The sequence below is a fragment of the Sorex fumeus genome, unplaced genomic scaffold (genome assembly GCF_029834395.1).
Source record: "Sorex fumeus unplaced genomic scaffold, SorFum_2.1 ptg000099l, whole genome shotgun sequence".
Classification (NCBI taxonomy): Eukaryota; Metazoa; Chordata; class Mammalia; order Eulipotyphla; family Soricidae; genus Sorex; species Sorex fumeus.
This window is the reverse complement of record NW_026606156.1, coordinates 1,328,327-1,340,823: the sequence shown is the minus strand read 5'-3', so window position 1 is coordinate 1,340,823 and position 12,497 is coordinate 1,328,327.

Below are 12,497 nucleotides of genomic sequence, written 5' to 3'. Positions count from 1 at the left end.
TTTCTCAATCAATACAACCACCTAGATCCTAACCAAATTTGGTGGCTCCTGGCGGTTGCCAAGACAATTACAAACTGTCCTGGTGCCAGGGCTGTGAGTTTATCATGCAGATGTCTTGTAATGAATGTGCAAGGGTTGGAGAGTTACCTATTGACTGCTCAGTTCTTTCATCTGCTTCTAACTAGCCTCAAGCCTTATTGTTTTCACCTTTAATGTCCACCATTTATAACTCATTAAGTTTGTTGGCAGAAGCATACTGGCTTTGTGTGTGGGCGTGCAAGAAAAAGTCCTGATCAAGGATAAAAGGAGATGCTACAGACAAGGTCCAACAGTCACTGGTCCTTGTCTAAGCATCTAGTTGCTTCCCTAAGGGAATAACTTGATGATGTCGTTGTTAATCTTAGCAGCCTCAACACAAAGGATGATTTCCCCAGAAAAGGCCAAGTTTTCTGATTCTTCCCCATTGCAGATGTGCACCTTGTTTACATGAACGCTTCTCCAGTCTCTCTGTTAAGATCTCATTTTTATGTTCGACTCTTTAACTGTAAAATGTTTTCATTTTGTCTGGTTTTTCCTCCCTAAATTAGGGAGGAGTTTAACCATTAAAAAACTTAGCTCTTCTCTCATCTCCTTTTGTGACCCCTGTACTTCCGCATTGTTTCTGAACACCAGCTCAGATCTAGCTTCTTGAAGACAATATGCAAGAGACACGAGTTGATACAAGAAAGAGAGACTCATTTAGAGGCTAGCAACTGAAGCAAGTAGATTGCGAGGTTTGTGCATACGTGCATGTCTGCATGTGTGAGTTTGTGTGTGTGTGTTCATGCGTGCATATGTGTGCATGTGTATGTTTGTGTATATGTGTGGTAGGGGGTGGCAATGAGTTCTTGGGAACTAGTTAGATCAAAATATGGTTGTGAAAAGTTACTCTGTCTCTAGCCCAAAATACATGAAAATTGGACCCAGTTGGTGAACAGTAAAACTGAGTCTTTTAAGACTAGCTGGTGTCAACATTGGCCCAGAGAAGTTTGGAGTGCTCCAGAGGAAGAAAAGGCTGTGAATAAAAATATAAGGCGAAGCACCAAAACTTCAATTCTCTTCCCCTTAACAACACCTTCCCTACAGATATATCTACCCTTAAAGCCCCAAGTGAAGGCAGTTGGGAGAAAATGCTATAAAAACAATTTTGCAAAAGCAAGTAGTATATTTCTCTATTCTTCTGTGTGGGTGTGTGTGTGTGTGGGGGGGGTCCTGCATCTTAAATTTGGATGTATATTTCTTTTCTTATACTTTATTGGGTACCTCTTTGACTCCATTTCCTCTGGAGAGTCTGCATTCTCTTGTGTTACTTTCATCCCTTCCTATAATCTCTAAATCTAACTGTTTAAGTTCATAATTTGTCTCCTCCTGAAGTTCTTTTCTATGAGGGAAGGCGATGGACCTAGGCAAAGGTTAGGGCTGGTTTTCCTTTTCTTGCAAAGATTAAATCCTCACTCCAGCTTGAATCCACACTAGATGGTGGAAACTAGATGGTGAGGGTTGACCCTGGGACCATGCAGATCAAGTAGAGCTAGGGCACAGTCAGACAACAGCCTTGAGGAGCTGGTGAGACACAAGTGTCCGTGTAGAAGAGGCACTTGAAGAGACTTTATCAGACCTGATTCTCCAGGCACTGCCCTGGGTGACAAGGTAAAGAGGAACTCAGCGGATTCCCCTTTTCAAGCCTGTGTTTCTCTTTTCTTCCACTTCACACAAGCCACCTGAAACCCAACTTAAGAAGAAGATGGTTTCGTTCCCCTTTGTCCCCTACCCCACCATGCCCACAAACAAAATCTGTATCCACAGGTGATGAGAAGTGGTTTTAGTAGAAAATAGAAGCACCATTTTTTGAAAGGATGGGTTACAGGTTACTGGTGCTGAGGACATCAGCTCATTCATGGGCTGATCTTCTGAAGTGCATTTCCACAGAACTGCAACTCAGTATTTCTTTTTTTTTCTTTTTTTAATTTTTATTAAAACGGGGTTTTTTTTTTAAAATACTGAAGTGTGTGGATTCTTTATGTATTGTGGATATTAGCTCCTTATCATATATATAAAATTTGCAAATTATTTTTTTCCTACTCATTTACTTTTGCTTTTTGGTTTTAAATTTTAAAAAAATCATTTCCAGGGGCCCCCGCTGTAGTACAATGTGGGGGACACTTGCCTTGCCCATGGTCAACACCTGGGAACCTCGGCATCCCATATGACTCCCTTTGCACCACCAGGAGTGATTCTTCAGTGCAGAGCCGGGAGTAACTTCTGAGCATCGCCAAGTGTGGTCCCAAAACAAAACAAAAATCGCTGCCCAGAAATGAATCAAAATAGTCTTCCCCTTTTATACTTTTACATGTGACTATAGTCATCCCCAAACTATTTATTATTAACGTGATCCTTTCCCATCAATTAACTGACCACTAGGGATAGGGTTATCTCTGGGCTCTATTCTGCTCCAGTTTTGCTTCTGTTTTTATGCCAATAGCATAGTGGCCTCTTCTGAGAGCTTAGTTTATAATTTGCAACTAGAAAATATGATGTTTCTTTTTTTTAATTTTTTTTATTAGTGAAACTGATCTTCTCGGTCCTATCTTGGCATTAAAATCACCCACAATGATCTTGTAGAAGGTGTGGTCTTCTTTATAGAACTTCTCTAGCTCCATGTAGAACTTCTCGATTTCTCTTTCATCATAATGAGATGTTGGTGCGTAGACAACGAAGATAGAAACTGCAGGCAGTGAGCCACATCTATTCAAATGTAAACGTCCGATTCAGGTTGTTAGGCATTCAAATGAATCAATGCTCTTGGCTAAGTTTGTGTTGACAAGGACACCGACGCCTCCAACACCTCTTTTATCGCATGTTCCGAGGAACAGTTCTTCTCCAGTGTCGAAAACGGCATGGTGAGATTCGTGTCTTCTTGTCTCGGTCAGACCAATGATGTCGTACTTGATCATTCGCGCTTGTACCATCAGGTCCTCGATGGATGCATCTGATGCTAGCGTACGTGCATTGAAAGTACAGACGATCATTTTTGTCTTCCTTCGTTGTGGCAGCCTAGGTCGGCCTTGAGATTTTGTCGGCCTCTCCTTTCTCATCCTTCTCAGTGCTGCCATGTCGGTGAAGCCTTCAGGGTCAGGTGAATGAGACCAGTTGTAGTTACTGGTTTTGGCATATCGAATACACAGCGGATAGCTTGCCAGGCTCTTCCTTGCGGGCGGAATACTCTCGGTAGCTTGCCAGTCTTTCCGAGAGGTATAGAGGCTTTTGGGGTGACCTCTAATCACCCTTGTAGGTGTTACCATATTTGAACCCTATCAAATATGGTACGACAATTCCAGAAGATGGGTATTTAGTGTTTTATGATGTGTCGCGCGGCCGCTTGCGGCCGCGCGGGTCCGGAAAGCGTCCTGGAGTGTGGCGACAGCTGGGTAGTGGAAGAACTTCACATCGGAACCCATGGCCTAGAATGGAACGAACAGGGTGAGAGACTGTCTGAGTTCATCATGTCGACCAAGACCATTCATGGTAACTCACAGTTCCAGAAGGCAGAATCTAAACGATGGACATGGGAGTCTCCCGGTGGACGATTCCACAACGAAATAGACCACATCATATTCAATCGACGGTTTTGCCTGACTGATGTCGCTGTTGTCCCAAAATTTCGAACGGGATCGGACCACCGTCTCCTTCGTGCAAAATTCTACTTCACAGAGCGGGGAGAAAGGGCTGCAAAGTTCAAAAAGAGAACTCCCAGAACGACCACCAACTGGGAACTCTTTGGTACTATTGCGGCAACATGGGAAGATGCCATTGTTGACAACATTGACGAGGAATATGATCGACTGGTTCAGCACCTCCATGAATGTGCGAGGAACGCCAAGAGAGAGATAGCCACAAAAAGTCGCCTATCTTCGAAAACTCTTGAGCTAATTCGCCAGCGTGGTTTGGCGCATGCCTCAGGCAACCGCAAGCTAACGTCCGAGCTTGCAAAGCAGTGCAGAGATGCGATCAAGGAAGACCTCAAAGAGAGAAGAGCAGAAGTACTGGTAGATGCGGCAGAAGCCGGGAAAAGTATTCGTAACGCCCGCCTGTCCTTCGCCAACTATAAGACCAAGATGACTGCCCTCCGACGTCCTGATGGATCCATCACATCCTCCAGAACGGCAATGGAGAAGATTATCCATGACTTCTACTCAAATCTCTTCGATAGCCATGTCCACTTGCCGACATACCAAATTCCACAGGATGGGTATGTCGTTCCCAACGTTCTCCCTTCCGAAATCCGACACGCCATTTCGTCAGTAAAGAAGCAAACAGCACCCGGCCCAGACAAGGTCAGACCTGAACACCTGAAGAACCTGCCGTCAGTACTCATCAATACACTGGCTCGGCTCTTCACTCGCTACCTGTCTGAATGCAAGGTTCCATCTCAATGGAAAACCAGCAGGACCGTACTACTGTTCAAGAAGGGAGACATCCATGACATTGGCAACTATCGCCCGATCTGCCTATTGTCTGTCATCTACAAGTTGTTCACTCGAGTCATCCTGAATAGGATTGGCAGAACACTAGATGAAGGACAACCATGTGAGCAAGCAGGGTTCCGCAAAGGATTCAGCACCATCGACCATATCCACACGATAACCAAGCTCATTGAGGTTTCTCGGGAGTTCAAGATGCCGCTCTGCTTAATTGATTTAAAGAAGGCCTTTGATTCTGTTGAGATGGAAGCGGTCATTGAAGCCCTAGCCAATCAGGGCATTCAAGCCCAATACATCAGGATCCTCCATGAGCTGTATTGCGGATTCACTACCAGGATCTCACCATTCTACAAAGAAGTGATCGTTGATGTCAAGAGAGGGGTGCGGCAGGGTGATACCATTTCACCAAAACTCTTCAGTGCCACCCTCGAGAACATCATGCGACGACTGGAATGGGAAGGAATGGGAGTGAAGATAGATGGTCGGCAACTACACCACCTCCGCTTTGCTGATGACATTGTTTTAATAACACCAAACATCAGCCAAGCGGCACAAATGCTGGCCGACTTTGACCGTGAGTGTGGAAAGGTAGGACTACAGCTGAATCTTACGAAGACAATGTTTATGAGAAACAGCCTTATTCCTGACGCCCCATTCGCTCTCAATGGAACGACCATCTCCAAATGCAACAGCTATGTGTACCTAGGTCGAGAGGTCAACATGAGAAATGACCTGGCACCCGAGCTGCGCAGGAGGAAGAGAGCGGCTTGGAACGCCTTCAAGAACGTCGAAGAAATAGCTAAGAGGACGAAGAACCTCCGGCTCCGGGCACATCTCTTTGATTCCACTGTTCTTCCTGCATTAACATATGCCTCAGAGACCTGGGCCCTACGCAAACAAGATGAGAACGCCATTCAGGTCTCCCAAAGAAGAATAGAAAGAGCTATGCTTGGAATATCACGTTTCACTCAAATGAGAGAACGAATCCGGAGTTCTGACATCCGTCGACGATCAAGGATCAGGGACGCTGTCTCATTTGCCAAGGTGTCGAAAATCAGATGGGCTGGTCACGTAATGAGATTTAAAGACGACCGTTGGACTAGAGCTGTTACTGATTGGATTCCACGGGATGTCAAGAGACCGCGTGGCCGCCCACCTACCAGATGGTCAGACTTCTTTGTCAAGGTCATGAACGATCGGTTTGAGGCCCTCCATGTTCCCGGAGCGAAGAGATGCCATTGGGCTACACTAGCACGCGACAGGGACAAATGGAGACGTTACTGGCGCCCGCTCGAGCAAATCGACGACTAACGGGAAGTTAAGTGATTAAGTGATTAGTGAAACACCATGAGGTACAGTTGTAGACTTACAAATTTTTGTGCTTGGGTTTCCGTTGTACAATGATCGAGTACCCATCCCTCTACCAGTGCCCATTTTCCACCACCTCTGATCCCAGTACCCCTCCCACCCCCCTTATCCCCCCCATCCCACCCTGCCTCTGTGGCAGGGCATTCCCTTTTGTTCTCTCTCTCTTATTGGGTGTTGTGGTTTGCAAAAGAGGAAATGGGTGACAATCATGTTTAGTCTATAGTCTACTTTCAGCATACTTCTCCCATCCTGGGAGGATCCTCCCAACACCTTTATTTGGTGTTCCCTTCTCTATCTGAGCTCCCTTTTGCCCTAGCATGTGTGGTTGGCCTCCAAGCCATGGAGTAAAATTCCTGGTACTAATCTCGGCCATTCTTGGGTTTTTGTCTCCTATTTTGTATTTCTTGAGCTCAATTTCTTCAGTCCTCTGAGCCTTTACAATAGGATAACAGAACCCTTCCCCACCAGCCCTGCTGGGTAAATTTTCTATTTTCTATTTGTTCAGGGGTCACCCCCTGTGCTGCTCAAGGTCATTCCTGGTTCTATGCACAGAAGTGGCCCTGGTGGTGCTCAGGGGATCACATGTAGTGAGCCAGGGATTCCAACCTGGCACAGGACCTGGAAGCAAGCACCTCACTTCCTGTACCATCTCTCCAAACCTATGTTTTATGACATTTAGCACCGAATTTAGACCTTACACTTTTTGACTACCTTCACCAGAGGTATCTGAAAGTTCATTTTCTCTTTTTTTGTCTTCATTTTTTTGCAGCTGTGATTGGGAGAGGTCCACTGGGCCATTCTTCCACTCCATCGAGTCTGCTGCTGAACCCCTGTAGTATTTTCCAGTTTTGTTTTGAATTCTTCAACGCGATGATTTCTATCTAGCAGTTTATTGCATTCTTCCCCAGCCCTGTGAGGATCTTTCACCATGATTTTGAACAATTTATAAGACAAATCCTTTATATCCATTTCAGTAAAATCTCCAGAGGTTTTATGTTGGTCTTTCATTTGGAACATATTGCTCTATTTCTTCTTTCTCCTTGACTCTGTTGGTTTCTGTGCATTTGCTTTGTTAGCCACTTCCCATTGTCTATAAGAAGTGACGTCATGGAGGGGGATAAACCTGATTTTTCAGCTCACTCGAGGTCACAGCTGGATCTCCAGTCTTTTGAATTGAAGCATTCTACCTTATTCTTATTGGCTCTAGTGAATTTATTAATTCCATGCTTTGGAACTCATACAGTGGTGCTCAGGAGGCTATTTCTGGCTCTGTGCTATGACCTTTGAGATTCTAGGTTCCTTTGCTAGAATAATCAGACGACTTTAACAACTGTGGTCTTTGACCTACACAATGATAGACTATTGCTGGACTTGCTACACCTTAATAATTATTGATCTTGAGACAGTCTGACTGCTTCTAAATTTATCTTATAATGTAAGCTGAATTTCATGTTTCTAGTTTTTTTCTGTTATTATTAATTACTCTAGAAATGGTCACAAAATTAACAAGCAAAAATGTCTTCTATAGACTATTTTCAGGTACTTTGTTAAAGAAACTGAAATAATCCTAAAATAAGAGGGTGTAACTGAGGGGTCACCCCACACTGTTCTCAACCTGAGACATCTGCACTAGGAGCACTAAGATAAGGGGCTTCAGTGTCCCTGCTCCAGTCAGTGAGGGGGACCCACCCAGGGAGGGGTCTTCTCTGTCCCTCTAGTAGAAAAACAAACTCCCAAGGGAGACAGACACACAGTCCCACAGTCTCACTTTGAAGATCATCATAAACAACACAATACTTAGTAATAAAAAAAGAGGTAAAAGACTTCTCTGATGAAGAGTCAACATACTGTTGAAAGAAGCAAGTGTGTTTTCAAACAAGTCAAAAGTAAAACATGGCTAAATATTTTCAGATGACTTCAAGGTGGAGGTAAAAACAAAAAGAACAGTATCATCCTGAGACACAGTAAAGTTTCCTAAGATTAATTTTCAATACCCATTAATAAATCTTTCTTGGGACACAACCTTGCCCATTCATTTACATATTTCATACAGACGCTTTAATGTTATAGCTGCAGAGTCAAATAGTAGTGACAGAGACCATCTGGTCCACAAAGCATAAACTATTTACTAGCAGGTATTTACAGGGGGAAAAATGCTTATGCTTTTATAATAGGGAAAGTTTCTCAAACTAATATTATTAGAGGTTGTCCAGCTGCCAAAGTCATAGGCCCTGAAGTTCCAGCAGTTGGCCCTCTGTTTACCTTGGGAATAGACATATTTTCTGGACACTGGTGTTCAATGTGGAATCATAATCATATACCACAGAAGACTGTTGTGTAAATTCTGAGTTATTTTATGCTAAACATTCAGGATATTGCTTTACATGAGTAATAAAATGAACATTTTTCTTTTCATTTTAAGAAAGCAATATAATATTGCTAATTGTTAGCTAATATATTATAAACAAATTTATGAAATAGTTTTCATATTAAATACAAATAAATGGGGAGTGTCGACTGTGGTTGCAAATTTTCCTTAATCCTGAGAATATCACAGCACAGGAAGGAAATGATGAATTCATCAAGGAGATGACGTAGGCTGCTCCTGATCTCACTTCCCCTTCAAAAGAGGAACCATTATTCAAACACAAGTAATAAATGAGATAATCCTAGAATAAGAGGGTGTAACTGAGGGGTCACCCCACACTGTTCTCAACCTGAGACATCTGCACTAGGAGCACTACGATAAGGGGCTGCAGTGTCCCTGCTCCAGTCAGTGAGGGGGACCCACCCAGGGAGGGGTCTTCTCTGTCCCTCTAGTAGAAAAACAAACTCCCAAGGGAGACAGACACACAGTCCCACAATACCGTGGGTCAATTTTTAGGGTCCCCAATCTGATCTCAAACCATGAGACTCCCATGGGAGATTCTAAGCCCAACCACCAGGAATCTGAGTGGGATAGAGAAAAGGATCAGGGCAGAAAAAAGCAATCCTTATGGTGTGCAAGGAGTAATTCCTCAGAGGCCCAAACAGAAGGCACACTCTTGGCCAGCTAACAGTAGAATGCAAATCTGGTCTTCATGCATAAGTCTTTCTGGTCCAGTTTCCCAGACCAAAGGTGTGCAGGTAGAGTTTTAGCCCTCAGCACCAAGCCCTGGCTCAAAGCAGACCCTTTGCCCTGTGCTAGGGCAGAGAGATACATCTACAGCCAGGCATCATCCTGGTCTCTCCAACTGGATGTGTGTTTTAGAAAGCAGCCCTTCCTGTCCCTCTCCCTCTGAGGCGTCAAGGGCTGGAAAATCCTACTGCGATGGTTTCTGGTCCTGTTCTGCTCAGAATAGACTATCAGAACACCTGGAAGCTGTGTAGACCAAGGATGGTGAGCAGAGAGGTCAGGCACACTCCACTTCTGGCACCCAAGTCCCTGGGTAATCAGGGCCAGATTTATGTCCTGCAGTTAACTTTTTTTAATTATTATTATTGAATCACCATGAGATACAGAGTTACAGAGCTGTTCATGGTTGGGTTTCAGTCAGACTGTGTTCCAGCACCCATATCTTCACCAGTGCAAATTTCCCACCACCAACGTCCCAAGTTTCCCTCCCCTACCCTCTTCTAGCCTATCTCTATGTACTTTTATTCTCTCTCTCTCTCTCTCTCTCTTTCACCTTTGGTCATTGTGGTTCTCAATACAGGTATGAGAGGCTATCATCTTTGTTTCTTTACCTATTTTTACCTTGTAGTTCTTATCCAAAGTAATTATTTCCAATTACCTTTGTCATAGTGGCCCCTGCTCTATCCAAAGTGCCCTCTCCCCCAGCCCTTGAGGCAAGCTTCCAACTGTGGACCAACCCTCCTGCAGTTTACTCTTAAGGTAATGAAGAAAGAGTTTTACTTGTTTTTGAGCTTCTTCTCCTGTTGTGTCCCAGCAGGTAATCTAATTACTGGAACTCCTTCTTCACTGGATACCGCCATCAGCCTCCCCAGCCAGGAAACCTAACCAGTGGGCACAGAAGTTGCATAGCCCACTCAATATGCTTAGGTTCAGGGCATATGTGCAGAGAGCAAGCCAGCCTCCAACTTCCCCTGGCTATGAAATCTATGCAATGACTAACATTCCTTACCCTGACCTGCCCAGGGAATCCAGGAAACTACAGACCCCTCTGCCGCACTTACACAGGTAGGGACCCAAACCACAAGTCTGTCCAAATGTTTGCAACCAGTGAGTCCTCTCCACTGCTTACCATCTCCGTCTTCAAGTTTCAAACAGCTGTCTCACCCCCAAATAGAGCAAAACAGCAGGTTCTCCCTGCCCAGTGGAAATTGCATCTGTCAAAGCAAAACTCTGCAGTCTGCAAGAGTGACCTGCTATTCAAAGGTATAGTTACTACTGTAAGGAATCAAGGGTTATGGAAAATATGGCGCCGACAAAGGAAATGAATAAAGTGATGAATAAATGATCCAGAGTAAATGGAGATCTATGAACTTTCAGACAATGAGTTCAGAAATAATTCTATTAACATTTTCAAGTATACTACAAGTAAAAATTAAAAAAAAAGATTTTAAAAAGCAGTAAAATGGGGTAAGAACAGAATGAGAAGTTTGATAAATAAATAATATAGCTGAATAATTCAAAATTGAACCCAGAAAGTACCACACTAAAAGTTATAACTAAATCATTATCAGGAAATAGAAATAATTATAATAGCAACAAGAGAGAACCTACGTATAAGGGAACCCCAGTATATTGATTGGCAGAATTCTCAACAGGAACATTTAAGGAAAAGGATGATGGGGAAACATCTTTAAAATATTGAATGAAAGGTATTGCCAAGAATTGTATCCAGTAGTCTTTCAGAAATGGAGGGATAAAGACAAAACACAAAGTCTTAAAGAGTTCATGCCCACCGGACTTAGAATCCTTAAGGAAGTTCTTTGGGTAGAAGTAGAATCATTAAATAGTTAATAGTAATCATAAAATAGTTAATAGTAATTAGTTAATAGTAATTATCTGGTAAAAGTGGTGCATGATTAACAATATAATGTGGGGGAAGTAAGAAGTTAACTAGTACCTTGCTTCACTGGAATTTGTAATTAGGTTATTTTTTTTTTGAAGAAAAACATCTACTGGAAAACAATCGTGGTGGCTAGAGAGAAATGACTGTAGTAATTACAAAAAGTAACATTACGAGGAAATCATAAAATTCTGATACCAAAAGACATCCATCAACACTCTAGCAAGTGAATAAAAATCAATGATGGATTGTATTTTTTCAATGGCAGTAGTCTTATCCTATCAATAAGAACTTAAATGTAAATAGATTTTCTCCAATTAAACTATGTGGAATGAATAAAATAATCCAACAAGACACTCATTTTGACATTACTGATATATGGACGGGGCTGGAGTGATAGCACAGCGGGTAGGGCATTTGCCTTGCACGAGTTCCTCTCGGAGAGCCCAGCAACCTACCGAGAGAATCCCGCCCGCACAGCAGAGCCTGACAAGCTCCCTGTGGCATATTCGATATGCCAAAACAGTAACAACAAGTCTCACAATTGAGACGTTACTGGTACCCGCTTGAGCAAATCGATGAACAACAGGAGGGAAGTGCTACAGTGCAGTGCAGATATATGAACTGAAAGTGAAAAGACACAAAGCCTTTTTTTTAAAAAAAAAATTCAAATAAATGGTGATATCCAAAAACCCGGCATGGGCACACTTATACCAAAGAGGCTCTAAAGGTTCTTGGTAAGTATTTCATAGTATGTTCAACCAAACAGTACCCGAATATACAAACACTAACAGGTCTACAAGGTGAAGTTCACAGTAATACAATAGTTGGGGATTGGGGACTGTGCTACCCCACTCTCAATGACGGGCAGATCATCCAGACCGAGAATCTAAATAGGACACATTAACTTTGTAGTATGGACACATCAAAAAACAAAACAACGAAAAAAGAAAGTGTACCTTCATTTACCAGAACATCTACATTTCAAAAGAACTCATCTTTGAAATGAAAATACAACCTATAAATGAGAAAAATGTTTCTAGATTAGGTATGTATCTGAGAAGGAGTTGATATTTAAAACATGTAATGACCTCATTCAACTCAGAGGCAAAACTAAGTAGCCCAATTAAAGAATGGACAAAAGACATGAACTGACATTTTCCCAAAGATCAAGACTCACAGTAAAATAAAGTAAAGGCCCTCCCGTTGATCATCGATTTGCTCGAGCGGGCCCAGTAACGTCTCCATTGGAGACTTTGTTGTTACTGTGTCTGGCATATCAAATACAAGACTCACAGATACCAGAAAAACTACTCCTTATTGTAAAGCAGGTTCAGATAAAATCCACAATGGAGTATTACCTCATGCCAGTAAGAATGGTTGAGTGAAAACAAGTATCAGTGAGGAAGTGTAGGAAAGGAAACCCTTGGAATTTGTGGAGGGAGTCCAAATCTATTATGATCACTAGGACAGTACTGAGGATCTTCAAAGTTTAGAACTATCACAGGGTCTAACAATTCTACTCAGAATGTCTTAAAGAGACAGTAACTCGAAAAGTTATCTGGAGCCTTATGTTCACAAGAGCATTATTTTA